Genomic DNA, 18,731 nt, shown 5'->3' with positions numbered 1-18,731 from the left:
TATTAATAATTTAACGCACTCTCCCCACTCCACCCCAGCTCTGCTCGGTGCCACAGCCCACCGCTGGGTGGTATTTCCGAGGCTGGCCAGGCCCTCTGCCGCTGGACTGTGACCCTGGAAATCGGGTCAGACACTAGTCAAGGCGGCATATGCGTAGGGTGGGGGTGGAGGGGTGCTTTCTTCGCGCGCGGCTGCAAGCGTTTCCCCAGGGCCTCCGGATAGTCTAAAAACTCACTTTGGAGGAGAGGAAGGAGCGTGAAGTGGTTCTTTCGATCTGAGACACCCCCTCCTGGAGAAATCACCCCCTCCCCCCAGCCCAGCGCGGAGTGAAATCTTAGAAGCTGCCGCTGCTGGGTTTCAACGGAATGCCGGAGTCGGTGGAAGCCGGAGCTGGTCGGCCCGAAGGTCAGCGAGTTGTTTTGAGTTCTCGTACCCGGAAGGGGGGGGGGCAGGGAGGAGAGGACGCCAGGGCCCGAGAGACCCCGCGTCAGAGCAGAAATTGTTTGTGCTCCGGAACAGGCAGCTCAGCGGAAGCCGCGACGGGGGCGGGTCACGTGCGGCGGTGGCGGCGCAGCTGGCGGGGGAGCCAGGCTGGGACAAGGGCCCTGCCGGGCGGGGGTGGCGGTTTTCGCAGCCGAGGGTAGAACCGGCGTGCTAGGGGCGCCGTGAGCGAGCGGCGCCCCGAGCCCGGGGCGAGGGAGGCGAGCAAGTTAGGGGGGTGGAGGGGGGGGCTGGTGTGGGAGCCGGGGTGCTCGGGGCTCCGAGTGGTGCGGCACAGGCGGGACGAGGAATTGCCGGGGGGGTGGGGGTGCGGAAACGGGCCCCCGAGGCCGGAGTGACGGTGGCGGGACCGCCGCGGATACTGCGTGGGCGTCTGCACCCTGAGAATGGAGGCGCCACTCCTCTAGTCGCCGGCCTTGTTTTCTTCTCGCACGCAAATCCCGGAACGACCGGAACCGCCATCCCCGCCTGCGTCCCAGGGGCGCCCAGTTCCGCATGCTGGAGGCTGCATCCCGCGGGGCGACTCCGGGCGGGGATCGGCTGAGGCCATGGCCGGGGAGGGCTGCCGAGGTGGCTCCGCGGAGTGTGCGAACCGGAGCCCTGGTGCACACGACACACGCGCCTTCCCCTCCCCCGGAACAGCCGGCGAGCGAGGGCGCGGGCCGTCTCTGGGGGCTCTCTAGGGACTCCCCGGGGGTGTGCGAGCCGCGCGGCGGCCGCAGAGCGGGAGAGGGTGCAGTAGAGAAACCATCGGCCCCACCTTGCGGACTGGCGTGGCCTCGTGGCCAGGGGTGAGGAGTCTCACGCTTCCCCCAAAGCGGCGCGCGCTACTCCAGCGTGGGAGGCAAAGGACACAAACTTGGCCACCCGCCAGAGCCCTTGAAGACGCCCGACTTTAGTGTCCTCCCCCCGCCCAGTGGTTTGCAATGTGTTCCCCGCCGCCGTAGCCCACGAGGTTCAGGTCCTAGGCCTGGAAGAGTGGAGGAGTGTGGTCAGGCCCCGGACGGGAAGCCCACCCACGTTCCTCTCCCGCGCCACGCGAGGAAGGCTCGGGACAGTTGTCTCGCAAAGTTTCCCGCGTCCCCTCTCCCCACTCCGCCACCCCAGTCGGGGAAGGGCGGCTTTTCCGGACGTGGGGGCGGGAGAATGGCCTCGGAACGGGGAGTGGTGCTGGTTCCTTTTCCCGAGACCCTGGCGCAGGAGAGGGGCGCGGGCCGCCACGGTGTTCGCGTCCCCAGAGTGCTGGCGCTTGGCCCGCTGCGACGTCTGTTCGGGGTCGCGGGGCAGCGGGAGCTGGGCAGAGTCTGGGACGACGTGAGACGCCATTTGCATTCCCCCCTCCCTCCTGCAGGTTGGCGGGGGCGGGGGTGTCGCCCGCCGCGGAAGCGTATTCCTGGCAGTGACACTGATTAGATGCTGTGTCTGTACGTGCACAGAATCGGGGTGGGCCTTCACCTCTCCTGTGCGCATACACTTTCTGTTGGAAAAGTTGCAGTCTCCCCCCTCCCCTCCGCTCTCGCCGCACAGCTGCTGTCTCCAGGGCGGAATTAGGCGAGCACGTTTGCTCAGCCCGAGGGAGAGAGGATCGCGCCGGCGCGGGGAGGCCGCCGGGCCCGGACCGCGAAAATCCAGCCCTGGCTTTGCGTCGAGCTGCAGAGTGCGGCGCTTACGCGCGCCCGGCCAGCGGAGGCCTGGTTTCCATCTGCCCCTTTTGCCTCCGTGTTAAGTTCGCCGGGGAAAACCCAATGATCCGTGCAGAGCCCCTCGGAGGAGAACCCCCCTCCCCAGCCCAATTCTGACCGATGGAAAAAATGACAGTATAGGTCAGAGCAGGCTGCCCGCGAGTATTAATGCGACCGCCTCCGTTCCCGGTGCTTGGGGAGGATGGGCGCCTTGCCAGGAAACCGCCGGAGGGGGAGCCACGAGGGCCGCCTGCCCCTTCCCAGGCTAGAAAACGTGGATTCTTAGAGAGACTAGACAAATGGGGTCAGACAGCTGCCGGAACTTAGCCTATCTAAATACAGGTCGTCCAAGTGTCTTTCAAGCGAGATCAATTTTTTTTAATCGAGTACACGTTGAGTCAGTTTTAAATACCATGAGAACTGGTTAATCGGTAGATGGGAATGAAAACCTCGTTTTCTGCCTGGTATTAAAACGTAGCCCAGGAGGAGCTGGGCTGAGGACGATGTACCTTGGCACGGCTCGTGTGTGTCTGTAAGAAGGCGCGGTCCCCTTTGCACTCCACCTTGAAGGACTTTTAATATAACTCTAAAAAGGGATTTATTTTAGGTGCTTCTATTTAGAGGTTGCTTACTCCTTGCAAACGCCTGTCTAGGATTGTTTGTACTTAGATCGCCCAGGGTTTTGGCTTCTAAGCCCACGTTTTTCACTTGGCTTTTTCTTTTCCTGTGTACGTGCAGCTGGGTGCGGGGAAGCTCCCTCCCTCCTCCCCCCAGCCAGACGTGTGCTGCACCACCTTCAGTCTCTCGCTGGCGCACCACGCACCTCCTCGGTAGAGGGGAAATGTGAACTCTCCGGGTGGCGCTCGAGAACTGGAATTCTGATTTAGGGCTGCGGGTGTGTCCCGGGCAGCAGCTTGGGGGCCAGAGGCAGCAAAGGGGAAGCCCCGTAGGTGACCCTGAGGCTTCGGGAGCAAACCTGGAGTCAGCCGCGCCTTTGTCTAGCGCGGGGCGGGCAGCCTGGCACGCACAGTTCCGATAAGGATCAACTGAGAGCAAGAGCGCACCGCCAGCACATTTCAGTGATTAGGCGGATGCCTGCAGCCACGTTAGCGAAAGGCCATTTGCGTTGTCTTTGAAAAGGAAAAGGCTGTCCCACCTAATGAATTATGAGTGACCTGGGAGAGGCCAGACCCCTAGCGAATGGCGCTGAGGCCTCCTCAGACCCTTCTCTGCCCCACCTCCTCCCCATCGCACATGAGACCCCATTCCAAAGGAAATGGGAAGCTTCTTGAAGTTAGAAATCTGACCAAGTCTAATTCCATAAGTAGTGGTGCGTATATGTGTCCTTAAAATGAGGCCCACCAACAGCCCAGGAACTAGGCCTTCCACATCCCCCCCCCCTCCCGTGGACCAGAGTTAAACTCCCCACTACAGGGCATCCCCCAGAGGATGTGGCATTTGCCCAGCACCTCCAAGACCTGATTTATAGGAGGTAGCTTTGAGCCATCAAAAAAGGGCAGCCTGGAAGAGTCAACTGGAGGTCCTCTCCGCTGGTGCTGTTTACCCACGGCCTCAGGGAGAGGGTGGTGGGTAATGGTGCCTGAGCCCCAGCAGAAGTGTCCCATTAATCCAGTCTAAATGAGCACCATTAAAGCGTGCGTTCCTCCCTACATCACTGCCGCACAAGCAGGCCTTTAAGGGAAAGTGTAGTGGAGCCCGTTTGAACCCGTTTTGCCTTCTAGCCCTTTCTGGGTGAGCAGTAGTGCCCTTTCCTCCCTCCCCAAACCCCTGGCTCCATATAGGCCTTTGGGAACCTACCCTGTCCCTATCCAAAGGTAAGAGAGTATCAAGTCCTAACAACAGATGCATTGTAGCACTGTAGGAGACACAGCCTGCTAGGTGTTTTAAGTATTAACTCAGATCATCCTCAGAACAACCCGATGAATTAGATACTGCTATTGGCCTCCTTTTACAGATGAGATCACTGGAGCCCGGAAGTGTTAAGCGGCTGGCCCCAAGCAACACTGTTTGGAATAGGGCCGGGACTGCCCTGTGGGAGGGAAGGGGCACCTTGCTGCGCTCCCCTGGTGTGTAGTGAAGGCGAGCCCTTTGGGAGATGTCTCTAGGTGGCCTGCCTGGACCCCCTACCTTCCAAAGGAAGGAGTTGTGGAAAGAGAAGAGAAGGCCCAACATCTGGACCTGATTTTGCAAAAGAAAGTTTCGGGGCTTCGTACAGAAGCACGTTATTGTGGCTCCGCGTTGGAGAAGGAGTCAGAGAAGGCAGCGTAAAGACCCCTTGCCCCCACTTTGCCGCACAGCATCCGGTGGTCACGTTCACCGGAGGTGACTGGGGGCTGGGGACAGCCGATTGCGGAGGAACTCCTTATCGCCAAGTGTCAGTGGTCCCGGGAGGCGGAGCTAAACGGACGCTTGTGGGGCCGGCTGGGTCACAAGGGCCCCTGGGCGCCGGGTGCACCCGCACCCCTGGGCTCCTCCTGCAGAGCTGGACGAATGTCGTAGCGCCACCTGAGGTTCCCGGCTCCCCTCCTCTTGAGCCGGCACGGGGCTCCATGGCTGGGGGTTGGAGAGGCCAGCTAGTCAGTCCCGGGGGGCTGGGGCGGGGGTGGCTGGCCCTGGGTCGTTCACAATCCCCCCTGTCTCTCGTAAACACTGGACCCCCTTTCCGGGAGAGAGCATGCGCGTGCACGGGATCCAAGCGCGCCGCCGGGGCCGCTCGGGCCTCTGCCTTCCCTTCCTCCTCCCAGCTAGGGCGCGTCGGAAGCCCTTGCCGGTTGTGTGCTGCCCCGGGTGTGGACTCAGGGTGGAGGGGCCGAGATGCGCTCCACTTCCCTAGCGTCAGTGCGCACGCTGCACCCCTGGGGCCCGTGGTCAGGCCTGTGGATCTTCCCTCTACCCCCACCCCCTCCCGGCAAGTGGCGGAGGCCGGCCAGGGACCTGTGCGCTGTGTTTCCTGATGGTTCGGGGCTCAGAGGGGAGGGCCAGGCAAGTGGGGTGAGCGCATGGATGGGGGTGGTGATAAATCCCCTCTCGCGCGAAGGCTGGCTCAGCCACGGCTAGTAGGAATGTACCCCGCAGGTCTAGCATTGGCCACAGCTTGACGCCCTTGCGTGCCCGGGCGGGCGTAGGGGGTGTGGGGGTTGGGAGGGGGGGTGGTTCGTGGTCGGAGCCGGCGCTGGGCGATCCGCGCCCCACCTCCTAGAGCCTTTAATTTTAGCAAGCGGGGACTCCTGGACCCGCCGCCCTGGCCACCCCCCGGGGCTGGCAGAGGGGGAGATCGGCCGCCCTGGCCGCACTTTCGGGCGTTGAGAGCGGCTCCGAGAGACTGGACCGGCCGCCGAGCCGAGGGAGGGAGCGCAGCAGCCCGCGCGCCTCGAGGCAGAACACACGCCTTTCCCGGAACCTTGAAACCCAGGGGAGCTGCTGCCATCTTCGCGTGACGAGCAGCGAGACGCCGGTGATTAAGTGTTTCTTTCCGGCTCCCTCCCCGGGTTGCGGCTCTCCTCCTTTCCACAGGGCTGGGAGAATAAAACCCGGGGAAAAACACAACCGCGCTCTCCGCTCGCACTCCACGTCCCTGCTGGTCCCCCGGGGCGCGTCTACGCGAGGCGCCTCCGGCTCCCTACCGCCTCGCCTCGCCAAGGATCGAGGTCCTGGGCCACGTGCCTCAGTTTCCATCGGCCTCGGCCCGAGTCGCAGAGGTTAATGGGGAGGGGGCACACATTACCAAAGTCACGCGATCCTCCCCCTCTGCCTCTCTTCTCCGCCCATGGGGATTAAACCTTAACACAGGAATCCCCCACCTACACCAGGGACTAATCCTGCCGCCCCTCCTGGGATTAACTCGGCTCACAGGTCCATAAAACACTTCCGGCGCGGCCAGAGGGTCTGTCTGCAGAAACACTTTAAAATTGTCCTCGCGGGTCTGCAGTCGAAATTGACTCGGTGGAGGCAAGTGAGTAAACAGGAGGCTGTGAGAGCTGAGATCTCTGAGGTTTGAACTGCCCCAAACGCCGGGGGTGGGGGCTGCCTCAACCCCCCCTCCCCCCCTCCCTGAGGGTGGCCCAGGACCCCAGTAGATACATCTCAGAAAAGGATGTAGCATTTACTAAATGATAATCATCTGGAGGAGGGTGGAGGCCAGCAGGAGCAGGCAGGAGCAGGCAGGCATCGACTGGCTTCTGGCCCTAGTTCAGTGGGGAAGACCAGATTCTTAAAATGTATGAGGAGGAGGGGCTCAGTCTCCTCAGCTGGAAAATGGGAACAATAACCGGTATCCTTCCCTGCTCAGGCGGGATCCTGAGGACCAAATTGTCAAAGCACTTTGTGAAAGGGGCTCCACCCCTCCACTCCACTGCGATCCATGTTCAGCCTCTCTACCCTAGAAAACACATCGATTTGATCATTAAAAAACAAACCAAAGTGGAAAAAAAAATCAGCCCTTTCTCAAACCCATGCAGGGATGTGCAAGATAAAGGGGATCCAAATGCAACTTAATGAGTCGAACCTTGTTTTCTTTTCCGTCACTTCAACTTAAGCTTCTGAAGTGGTGGGAGAATCCTTGGAATGTTCTAAGAAGAATTTCCATCAAAAAGTGGGGGGTTCAATGGAAAGAAAAGGGACCTTAAAATGAGCTCAAAAGCACTGTAAGGAGAAGAAACCCGGATGAAGAATATAAATCTGAAGTAGCTTTCTAGCCACTTCAGTTAGTCTGGAGAGGAGAGCAAAAGCCATACACAGCCACCCCACCCCATCAGGACCCCGGAAGTAGGCCCTGACTCTGGCTGGGTCAGCGAAGTATGAGATGATGTTGGCATTCTGGGTGGGGACATTGAAGAAGGGCAAGAACATGCTTAAAATGAACATCAGAAGAAAGACCTAAGCCAGCCTCCGCACCCTGAAGGCCCAGAGCTGCTAAAACCGTGTGTGGAAGGGGGCTCCCCCTGACCTCCTTCCCCACAGATGGACTCACGCAGCGTGACCGGCCCCAGGTGGCGCCCGGGCACGCTGGGGACCGAGGCCCAGGCTGCGAATTCACTCAGCCTAGCAGATTGCAGGCGGGGGCCTCTGGCTGGACCGCCCACCGACCTTCCTCTCCACTCCCTGGCCCTGAGGCCTCTGGGCAGGGTCAGCTCGCCTCCACCCCACTGCCCCCTGTGCTGCGGCCTCCCCTCCCTGGCACCCAGCCCGGATCCGAGACCCTCCGCCGCGTAGTCCCTCTGTTCCCCCTCCTGATTCATTTAGCAGCGGTGCAGAAAGCCTGTTTACCTCTGCAGCCCAGGGCGACTCGATCTGCGTAAAAAGCCCTAACGCCAGCGCCGACCAGTAGGGGGGGATTGTCCTATAGATTATTTCTCCTCCTGTTTTTTTTTGTTTTTGTTTTTTTTTTTTTAAATGAGAAGGCTTGGTTGGAGAGGGGGTGGGGTAGCGTGTTGCTGCTGTTTTTTAAAACACCGTATTTGAAAGAGAAACAAAAGCCGCACAAAAGCCGTTTAGGAGGTACCAAGGCTGTTTTTGCATATAAAAAGTGCAGCGAATACCAAGGGGCCCCCAGCAGTGATAAACTAAATGGTTGGCCGATTCCGACAATTAGCAGTTAATCTGTTATCTGCGATCTGCAAACAAGTTTTGAGGCTCCTAGGACACCGAATTCCTGTTCCAGTCCACAGCATGGGCCCTCCTCGGATCTGGGGGACATCTCCGAGGCTCTTGGTTCCACAGACTGGGAATCCAGCTTCCGCAAACATAGGTTTCTCAGGTCGGAGAACAGACTTGAGCCACAGAAAAATCACTACTCCGCCTGGGTCGCCCCTCGGGCCTGAATTTGTCTATTTGGTTATGATTTCTCCAAATTGGTTTGTAACGCCCCCCCCCCAATTTCGCAGACCCCCTAATTTTGCACGTAGTAGGCCTCCAGCAAATGTGGCAGGAGTGTCAGCAACTAAAATGAGGCTCTCGGCCTGGAAAGCAGCCTTCGGAACCCCACTCGGGTGCCCAGAGCCCCTTGGTCGCCACAGCCTGTGCGCAGCTTCGCCCTGCGCGGGCCGGGGCGGGCGGGGGAGGCCGGGAGGCACGAAGCGCCTGGAGCCTGCACGATGATAAATATTGCGCAGACAGCCCATAAATAATTTGCATTATGTTCAGCTGACAACGCAGGGCGATTAATTTTAATAGCTACATATTTGCCTGGGCTGCTGCTTTCGTAGGCCCGGTAATGAAAGGCGAGAGGCCGCCCTGGCTCCGTGCTCGCGGTCTCAGAAGGCAGCCGGGAGGTGCGGGAGGGCCAGACGCGGCGTCTCCTCCACGCAGCCCCCCGGGGAGCCCTAGCCTCAGGGCGCCCACCCCTCCGCCCTCCACGCCGTGTAGGGATAGGGTGCGCGCGCCGCCCGAGCACCCCGGGGTCCGAGCAACAGGAGCCACCATAATGACACTGCACATTTGTCTGTATGGGGAGAGCCACTTGTGGACCAGGAGACCCTCCCCGAGGCGATGCACCCCACCCGGACCGGGTCCGAACGAAGTGAACTCCGGATGGGGATTTCACGTTCCAGTTGGTGGCGGTGGGGGGTTGCTGGTGTTAGGCGCCGCCAGTTCGCCGGCGTGCCCTAGGGCGGCAGAGACTTTTCCGCCCTCCGGACCCGGACAAGGGGCAGAACAAAGCCCGGCTGCCCACGCGTCCTCTCCGCGCGCGTCCTGAGTCCTGCCGTCCCGCGCCCCGCGGGAGGTCCCCCCTCAAATGCTTCCTGGGCTCCTCGCTTAAAAGGACCGCATACATAAAGGACGGAAGAAAGGGTTTGGTGGAGCTCTTAAAAAGAGGGGGCGGGGAGGGGAGCGCAGGGAGGAAGGGCACAGCGCAGCGGCTGCCGCGGTCCCGTGGCGGCCGGGTGCGCGCGTGTGCGTGTCTGTGTGTGCGTTCCGATGACAAAGCCCGGCCGCCGCCAGCAAGCTCCTGGCTGCCTGAGCATTGGTGGGGGAGGGGAGGGGACGGGAGGGGAGGGGGAGGAGGGGAGCCAGCGCTCGCGTAGGTAGCGGGGAATCGAAGCTTCCCTAGAGAAAGAGTTCATTCATGAGCTGGAGGAAGCCTCCCGGCCGGGCCAGGTGGAGCCTCCAGAAGCCAACACCTGTGTATTTCCCCTTTTGGAAAGCGGGGGGATTGGGGGGAGCACATCGATCATTACCATATTTTAATTGCCTTTCGCAAAGGTCATCTCTAATTATGGGTTGCGAGGAGGGTTGGCCAGAGGTCTGTAGCCCTTTATTATCTCTGTGTGCGTGTGTGTGTGTGTGTGTGTGTGTGTGTCGCCACTGAGACAATGCACCCAGCTCTTCTCGAAATGCCAATCCGAGGGTGTCCGTGCGCGCCTGCGAAGCGGTCACGACGTGCTGAATCCACGCAGACAGACCAGGCTGCGTGCACAATAAAAGCCGAGCAGGCGGCGAAAGGCCGCGCAGACCCACGGTTTTTCTTTTTAGAAACGGCGGTGCGAAGAGACTTGACAATAATAACACGCAGCAGGATTAAATCAGGGCGGGAATAAGAAAATGCATTTTCGTCTCGAGAACCGCGGACTGTGTTTAACCCATCCGATCCCCCAGGAGCTTTTTGTTCCGGCGTGGAGTCCCGCGCAGGGACAGGTGCTGGGCACTGAGCAGCTCGGGACTGCCTGACGCTGTTCTGGGACAGCCACTTTGTTGCAATATTAATCTCTTCCTTTAATCCAGCATGTTGTCAGTTACTGTGCCGTGGAATCCTGAACGATGTCTGTTTGATGGGAAATGATAACCGGCCAGTTGAAAAGGAGAAAGAAAAAACGTTGAGGGTTGTTTTTTTTTTTAACTTTTAAAAATCTGCATTTCCTTAATTTTCGTCCCTTGCGCAAACCCTTGAGGCAGAAGTCTATTTTAACTTTGTCAGAGGGAGAAGAGCAGTCCGGAAGGTTGTTGGACCCTCAGGGGTTCTTGGGAGGATCGTGTGGAGAGGAGGGGTTGGTGATCAGTAAAGAGCTATTTATTGGTCAGGAGTGGGCAGCGGGCACTCTGAACTTGAATTTCTCAGAAGATCCTGGCACCTCTGAGCCACCATGCTGTTTTGGGGGAGTCCTGCCTGGCAGAGCCAGGGGCTGGAGTGAGGAGGCTTGGAGAATTGGAGGGGTTTGGTCCTGGCTCTGCTTCCTGCCTGCCACCCCACCCCCACCCCACACCCCACACCTGGCCTCCTGGCCTCACCAGCAGCCAGCTCTGCCCGGAGGAAGGCAGAGCCAGATGACTGGTCCAAGCCCCGAGAGAATGCCTGGCTCTCTCCTCCCCTGTAATCAAAACCAGATGCACTTAAGCGCCTTTCATCAGAGGAAGCCCAAAGCCCTTTAACAGGCTTCAATAAAAGCCTTACTAGGGCCTACAGCCTGCTCAGTGTCTGGGCCCCTGGGCCCATTTCCCAGCTGAGGAAGTCTCGGACAGCAGTTGGGGTCTAGCTTTTCCTCTGGGACCCCGAAGCCAAGGACAGCTACCTGACCACGACCACCGTGGCCTCTCCAAAGCAAGTAAGGGTCCCGGGATCCCTGTCAGGTGTGTGGGTGCAGAGCCCCTTGACAGGAGAAAACGGACACCAGAGGGGAGCCAGCAGCTAATGCTCTAGGAAGGACAAGAAGAGTGGCCTAGCAGAAGGAACCAAAGGAGCTAAGAAAGTCCAGGTGGGCTGGAAAGGCAGTACTGATCAGGATATTCAGACGCTCCATGGTACTTTGAGCATCTCTCCTTCAGCCCTCTTATCCCACTGGATTGCCGTGTTTCTGTCTCCTTCACTGGACTACAAACTTCCCAGAGGGGCAGAGACTGTCTTATTTACCTTTGCAAGCCCACCTCAGGGCCTGGCACAAAATACATGATCAAAACGTTTGGGAGATTAAAATACATTTTTTAAACTGGGGCGCCTGGGTGGCTCAGTTGGCTAAGCGTACGACTTTGGTTGAGGTCATCATGATCTCAAGGTTCGTGAGGTTGAGCCCCGTATTGGGCTCTGTGCTGACCGCTGGCTCAGAGCCTGGAGCCTGCCTCGGATTCTGTGTCTCTTTCTCTCTCTGCTCCTCCCTCGCTTGCGTTCTGTCTCTCTCCATCTCCCAAAAAATATACAATTAAAAATTATTTTTTAATGTTTGAGAGATTGGGGCACCTGGCTGGTTCCGTCCTTAAGGCACGTGACTTGATCCTGCGTTCCAGTCCATGTTGTTGGACGTAGAATTTACTTTAAAAAAAAAAAATGATTAGGAGATCACAGGTGTGGTGGAAACCTTCGGAACAAGACACATCTGGGCTTAGGATGGGACCCTCTGCCCCCGCGCCCATACACAGCGCTTGTATAAGCTATCTGGGCCTCAGTTTCCTTATCTGTGAAATCGCTTTGAGAACCCCTACATCACAAGATTGGGGAAAGATTAGATGAAATAACTGCATGTAAAACACCAGCAAGGTAATGATAGGATTTCAGTAAACGTTGTGCCCTTATTCTGATCTTATTTGACGTGTAGGAAGGAAGGTTCGTGCCAGGCCCTAGCTGGGCACCGGTTTCACCGGCCTGGGATTTGGGTCAGAAGAGAAGATTGGTCCTAAAAGTGTGTGTTCCAGTGGCCCTGTGAATTGGAGCCCCGGGACCCCACAGTCCAGTAGGGACAGGCAGCCCTAGGTTCTGGGGAAGGGGCAGGTCCCAGGCCCCGGGGGCTCGCCTGTGCACGGCTGACTTGTGACCGAACCCCCCTGACCTGAGGATCAGGCCTCCCCGAGATGAGTGACAGGCAGAATCCCAGGCGGTGCTGGCTCTCTGTGGGCAGGGGAGCTGGCCCTCCTGCCTGACCTCTGCTCCCGTTTCATGGCTGTATTTTACCTTGGACAAGTTCATCCTTTGGCCTTTGGCAGGGCAGGGAGCGAGTTTTGCCTGCTTGTCTTACTCTGGCCTGTTGGCCAGCGCCCCACCTTTCACCCTCCACCCCCCACTCCACTGCACACCGACTTTGCCAGTGTCACATTGCAGTCTCTTTTCTCCTGTTCCGTGGCTGCCTTACTTGTTGTGGGGGGGAATGAGGGGTGCCACTGGGGATCCCCACATTCCCCTCCGCGGTCCTGCACATTCTAGATGTTTGCAACCCCTCCCTGGGACTCATCCTCCGAGCCTAGCACTTCCCCAGGAGGGCAGGCTATGAATTAGGGTCTGTGGGCCACCTGGGCAGCAGCGGCTTGTGAAGGAGAAGGTGGAGGGACAGGCCAAAGGGCACTGAATCCGTGGGTGATTCTGTGGCTGTACGGCCTAGCCACTGTGACTCCGAGTCACATTGTCTGGAGGGGGACACCCGGGGAGCAGTTGGAGCTGGAATGAAAGATGTGGAGTTGTAGGGGAAGAAACTGACGTGGACATGCTTTCCATATTCCACCCCTTCCCATCCCTGATGGGAGAACCTTCCAGAAGAGGCGAGAAGAATGTGGGGGAGAGAAGGGAATCGAAGGGAGAGCAAAGCTAGCTGGCTGGAGACGCTTGGTCCCTGTCTCCTGCCCAGTGAACCACTCCCTTGTGCAGCCAGTGTTGGTCCGGAGGGGACAACAAACAGGGTTGTTGCAGCCACATCCTTCAGGGAAGTGTGAGGTCTGATCTGAGGAGAAGATGCCTCACTGTCCTGTAGGGATTCCATAAAGAACAAGAGGTTACTTAGGTCATGGAAGGTGGAAGATTTGGGTCATGATAAAAAATGTCCTGTCCTTTATGCTTCTATTTTTTTTAATGTTTATTTATTTATTTTGAGAGAGAGAGCAAGCAAGGGAGGGGCATAGAGAGAGAGGGAGAGAGACTCCCAAGCAGGCTCAGCACAGCCAACGCAGAGCCAGATGCAGGGCTCGAACTCACGAAGCAAGTGATAACGCCCTGCGCTGAACGCTCCTATTTTTCATCCAGCTCACCTTCTGTGGATTGAGCAACACGGCATAAAACTGATTTCCCCTACTTCACTGTCACAAAAATAAAGGGTCATTGTGTGTCAGATGCAAGGGGGTCCAGAATTGGGTGGAGAGACTCAACAGCTGGGAGCTAGTATCGCTTGGAGGCCGCTTTCTGCCCCCCCCCCCCCCCCCCCCCCGCGTGTCTGGCTGTTGGCGGAGACCTCAGCTGTGTCCCACAGCACAAACGTGGGGCTGGGCTTCTCCAAGTATGGCAGCTTGTGGACTTGAAGTGACATAGTGGCTGGCGGCTCAGGACTCTGAGACCCAGCCTGCCAACACCTTTTCTGGCCCGGCCTCAGAAGTCACGTGGCATCGTTTCGCCTATATTTTACTGGTTACAGCGAGTCACAAGCCCGTTCAGATTCAAGGGAAAAGGACTTAGACCCTCCCTCTCCTTGGGAGGGGTGTGAAAGTACTTAGGCCGGGTTGCGGGTGTAGAGGGGGTGGTGTGGAGCCACGCCAGGCACTCTAGAGAGCTAAGCTTAATTAGCAGTGGCTCTAAACAGAATAGTCTACGTTATAATAGGAACCGGTACTCTCAAGAGGCCGAGTGTAAATTATACAGGGGGGTGGGTAGCCAGTTAAAATTAGGCCAGGGTAAGAGAAATAGATCCATAAAGCAAATACAGGGTTTATGAAAAATAGACATTAGCAAAGGCCTGAGGAAGAACTGTGTGCTAGCATCAGACGGGTTCTTGGCCCTTCAGCATTGAACGGGAAAGCGGGTAAGGGACAGGACGAGCAATCTGGCTGCCTTCATCCTTTGCCTTCCGTCTTTGGGGCGATCCGTGGCCCCCGCTTCATTGCTTCAGACATTATTTTTTACCACTTGCTTACAAATCACTTTTTTTTTCCTTCCCCAGCACACAGATATCTTTATGTGGGTACAAAGCTGGAAATGTGCTCTATGCATTTCCTGAAGTAAGTGTGGAAGAAAAAATATATTAGTCTCATAATAAATTACTCCAGTACTTAATGTGTGTCCCCTCCCCTCAGGTGTGGTTTTAAATACCCAGCATGGAGAGCATTGTGACTGAAAGGGGCTGCCTACATCTCTAGGGCCCCGGGTTCCCATTATCTTTGTCTCTAACCCCTGAATGGAGAGTTTGACTTCTAATTTCATGCTAGGGGGTTCACAGGCAACATAATTGTATTTGCCTCTGCCTTTGATCTGCTATTTGATCCGCTATTTCATTGTGGCTCAACTAGGAGACAGAGATAGAAGCGCGGTGGAAAAACATGATTTTGTTTTGCTTTGGAATTGGCACTTATTATTTTCTCCGGCTCTCTTAATGTGACACGGCCTTCCCTAAATCTGAAATCCAGTCATTTTCCCGTTTTTGAAAATCCAAAAGGCATTTGCACCCTCTGGCCTCCTTTCCTTGTTGCTCATGAAGACTTAATTTTCAGCACGGCTTTGGGGCAGGAGGTTCGTGTTTTATTTTATTTTTTTTTTAAGTTTGTTTATATTTGAGAGAGACAGAGTGCGAGTGGGGGAGGGGCAGAGAGAAAGAGAGAGTGCTGTCAGCACAGAGCCTGATGCGGGGCTTGAACTCACAGACCTTCAGATCAGGACCTGAGCTGAAGTCAGATGCTTAACCAACTGAGCCACCCAAGCGCCCCAGGAGGCTTGTGTTTTAGATCTCAATGAAAAGCTAAGTCCCCGGGTTAGTGGGAAACTCCTGGGTGACCTTTGACCTACCTGCCCCTTTCCTGACCTCACCTCCAGGGTCCAAGATGTTCCAAGATGTACCTGGCTTACTCCACCTCCCCTCAGGTGGTTTCAACCTGTGGAGCTGGCTGCTTCTCTTCTGGAAACCAAAGAAAGCCAGATTCAGCGGGAACCTTGTAGGTCAGAACCAAGCGGCATTCAGGGAGGCGCCTGACATAAGCTGGCTTCTCAGGCAGGGCCGCTGCATCTGTTTGTGAGGTTTGTGTACTGCACAAAAGTCCCCAGCCAGGACCCCGAGTGAGGGCTGGATTTCACACCCAGGGCTCCTCACTCCTGTGCTTACAGTCACCGGCTGGGCTAGTGGCAGTCTTCCTCAGGGCAGAGGAGAAACAGATTCTCTCTCTGATCAAGAAGAAAAGGGATGGTGACAAAGGGCAGGACGGGGGTCAAAAGGGCATCTTGGGAGCAGAGTGGGGCAGCCAAAGGCTGCAGACCAAGCCAGTGTTGACCCAGCAGGTTGGGGCACTAGGGCCCATTTACTCTTTGCTTTGTCACCTCTTATCCGTGGGGTCCAGTGTTCATAAATCATTGGGTGTCCCCTAGGTTTTGTTTTGGAGATTTAAAAAAAGAATAAAAAGAAAAGACAGGGGTGTCACCTTATCTATGTCTTGTTTAGCAAGCAAGGTGGGATAATTTTGCAGGGAGTGTGTTTTCTTTGTTTTTGAATGTGAAGCCTTTAAAGGATGTTAACTGCAGGCCTTTAGGTACTGGGTGTAGGCATTTGAGTGTAAGACCCTAGAAGGTGGTGCAACAGAGTTTGACATCCTAACAAGTTACCTGTGAAAGGAAATTCACACTAATGTGTACTAGATGAGGATAATTTACATTTAAAAGTGGAAGGTGGCTGGCTGGCTCAGTTGGTAGAGCATAGGACTCTTGATCCTGGGGTCAGGAGTGGGAGTGCCCCTGTGGGGTAGAGAGATTACTTTTAAAATAATAGAAAATGGGGCACCTGGGTGGCTCAGTCGGTTGAGCGTCCGGCTTTGGCTCAGGTCATGATCTCACAGTTCGTGGGTTCGAGCCCCGCACGGACTCTGTGCTGACAGCTCAGAGCCAGGAGCTGCCTCAGATTCTGTGTCTCCCTCTCTCTCTGACCCTCCCCTACTCGCGATATCTCTCTCTGTCTCTCAAAAATAAATAAAAAACATTAAAAAAATAAAAACATATAAAGGAAATCAACGTGGAAGATCAGGATGCCTGGCTGGCTGAGTTGATATGATAGAGCATGCAACTCTTGATTTCAGGGTCATGAGTTTCAGCCCCATGTTGAGTGTAGAGCCTACTTTATTAAAAAAAAAAAAAAGTGGAAGACCATCCCAATAAAGCAATCAAACAACTCCAGAGAGGGTCTTTCCTGGTGTCTGCAGCAGGCTGGTAGGGAAAGTCTTTGGAAGCCTTCTAACTTAGTCCTATAAAGTCTACGCCTGTTCATTTCTATAGGGGACAGATTGGTGTTCGGAACTCCATCAGTCCTCAGAAAGGTGTTTTCACAGTAAGGCCATAAACGTGTCTATTTTAACCAAGAATATATAGTCTGGAAGCCCCAAATCCATTCACCTCCATCCCCATTTCCTTCCACACTTCAGGTAATTTGAACTGGGTATGTGGAAAGAAGATAGTTTCAAAGGACACTAGTTACATCCTTGTGACTGAGTCGTTCTCAGAGTGTTATTCTTCTAAGAATGTGTGTGTTTAAACTTTTTTTAACTGTAGTTTTTCCCAAAGAATGTTTGCTCGATGAAGCCAAATAGTATATAAAGTCTTGGTGCAAAAAAGCAGACCCCTCCTTTGTTCTGCCTGTTTCTTCGGGTAGATACTGCCATTATTTCTAAAAAATTGTTTTACTGTTCATTTATTTTTGAGAGCGAGAGAGAGCGAGAGAGAGAGAGAGAGAGAGAGAGAGAGAGAGAGAGCGCGCGCGCGCGCGCGCGCGTGTGAGCGGGGGAGGGGCAGAGAGAGAGGGAGACACAGAATTCAAAGCAGGCTCCAGGCTCTGAGCTGTCAGCACAAAGCGGTCAGCACAGAGCCCAATTTGGGGCTCTGTGCTGACACACCTTGAGATCATGACCTGAGTGGAAGTCAAACGCTTAACTGACTGAGCCACCCAGGTGCCCTGATACCACCATATTTCTAAGTAATACGCAGATGTGGCCTTCTCTCGAATAATCCGTGCTAATTATCATCTGTTGACCTCATAGTATGGTAGAGGAGGATTTTAATTTTTTTAAACGTTTATTAATTTTTGAGAGAGAGAAGAGAGGGAGCACGAGCTGGGGAGGGGCAGAGAGAGAGGGAGACCGGATCTGAAGGGGGCTCCACACTGACAGCAGAGAGCTTGATGCAAGACTTGAACTCAGGAACCATGAGATCATTACCTGAGAAGTCAGACACTTTTTTTTTTTTTTTAGAAGTCAGACACTTAACTGACTGAGCCACCCAGGTGCCCCATGATTTAATTTTTTTTTTTTTGATATTTGTTTATTTTTTTGAAAGGGGCAGGGACGGGCAGAGAAAGAGGGAGAGAATCTCAAGCAGGCTTCTAGAGTTGTCAGCACAGAGCCCGATGCTGGGCTCAAACCCCCAAACTGTGAGATTAGCCGAAGTCCGACACTTAACTCACTCTTACAATAGAGCTGTATCATAATTTCTTATTAAATTCATATGCAATGTTTATGTTGTGACTACATATATATTGTTTATTGCCCAAATGAACCTCAGTGATTGCTTTTCCTTTCTTGTCCAGGTTTTTTTTTCCCCCCTAGGGTTGATAATTGCCTCACTTTTTAATTTGCTTAATTTTCTTTGACCTATGACTAATTTTCCCACACTCCCCAACCTCTGTACAAATCATCTTGGGACAGTATTTCTGCACATTCACATCCTGGAGACCATCTGCAAATAAATAGGCTGATCTTTTTTGTTTTGTGAGTTTTCTTTTAAGTCCCATTATCTTTAAGTCTGAAACCTTTCTAAAAGTTTCTAATCCTCCATTTACTTTTATTTTTTAAAACGTTGTTTTGTGTGAAGTGTGGTGGAAATGTTACTGATTTCAAACAGGAGCTGAGAAATGAATCCAAAGTTTCTAATTCTTGGTATTCTGCTTCGTTTAAGTAAACGTTCACCATTTTTCCTAAACATCAACCTTTCAGAAGTGATGACTGTTATTCCCTGGAACTCTGGAAATATCCAGTGTTAGTAAATTTTTATCCTTTCCTCTCCTCCTCTCCCAGGACTGGATTCTACATTTTTAGGAGTAAAGGTTATTTTAAAAATAATTAATTGGGCCTTCCCCAGGCCATTTACTGCAGGATTCATGCCCTTTGTTTACATTCATTTCACGTTGCCTTTTATTTGTGTTTCGTCAGTCATTTACAAGTCTGCCTTCCCACCTAGATTGTAAATCACTTGAGGGCCAGGGGTGCCTTTTTAAAAAATTCACTTTTGTACTTTTGGATTCCCCTAGGACCTAACACAGTGCCTTGCCCTTAGCAAGCCCTCCATAAGCTCATGTCAAAAAAGTAGACAAAAACGGTGGCAGTCCTCTCCAATCAAGATCCCTTAGAAGAGAAGTAACTTTCCAATCTTAGCTTGCCCCGAGAGAGCGACTGCGAAATCTCTCGAACTGTGGGGATCGCGCTGCAGGCCTCGCCCAGCCCTGGTAGCTGCCAACGCACGCAGCAGTCAGGGACCAGCAGCCCAAGTTCGGCGGGAGAGATGACAACGTGTTGACCGTTGCTGGAGCCCGGGGAAGCCGAGGTCGCTCGCTTCTGGGGATTGAAATCGGCTAGCGCGGTGTGGCGAGCGGCGACTCCAGACCG

General features: G+C 54.9%; 1 protein-coding gene across 1 annotated transcript in view; it reads left to right on the top strand.

The window, feature by feature from the left end:
* The first annotated feature begins 260 nt into the window (after positions 1-260).
* BCOR (BCL6 corepressor) overlaps positions 261-18,731 on the top strand; it is a 113,877-nt gene continuing 95,406 nt past the window's right edge. Inside the window, exon 1 of the mRNA XM_029931096.1 lies at positions 261-405. The gene's annotated coding sequence lies outside the window, so the exon portion shown is untranslated. The remainder of the gene's footprint in view (positions 406-18,731) is intronic.

The sequence above is a fragment of the Suricata suricatta genome, chromosome X (genome assembly GCF_006229205.1).
Source record: "Suricata suricatta isolate VVHF042 chromosome X, meerkat_22Aug2017_6uvM2_HiC, whole genome shotgun sequence".
Taxonomy (NCBI): Eukaryota; Metazoa; Chordata; class Mammalia; order Carnivora; family Herpestidae; genus Suricata; species Suricata suricatta.
This window is presented reverse-complemented; position numbering and strand designations above follow the sequence as displayed.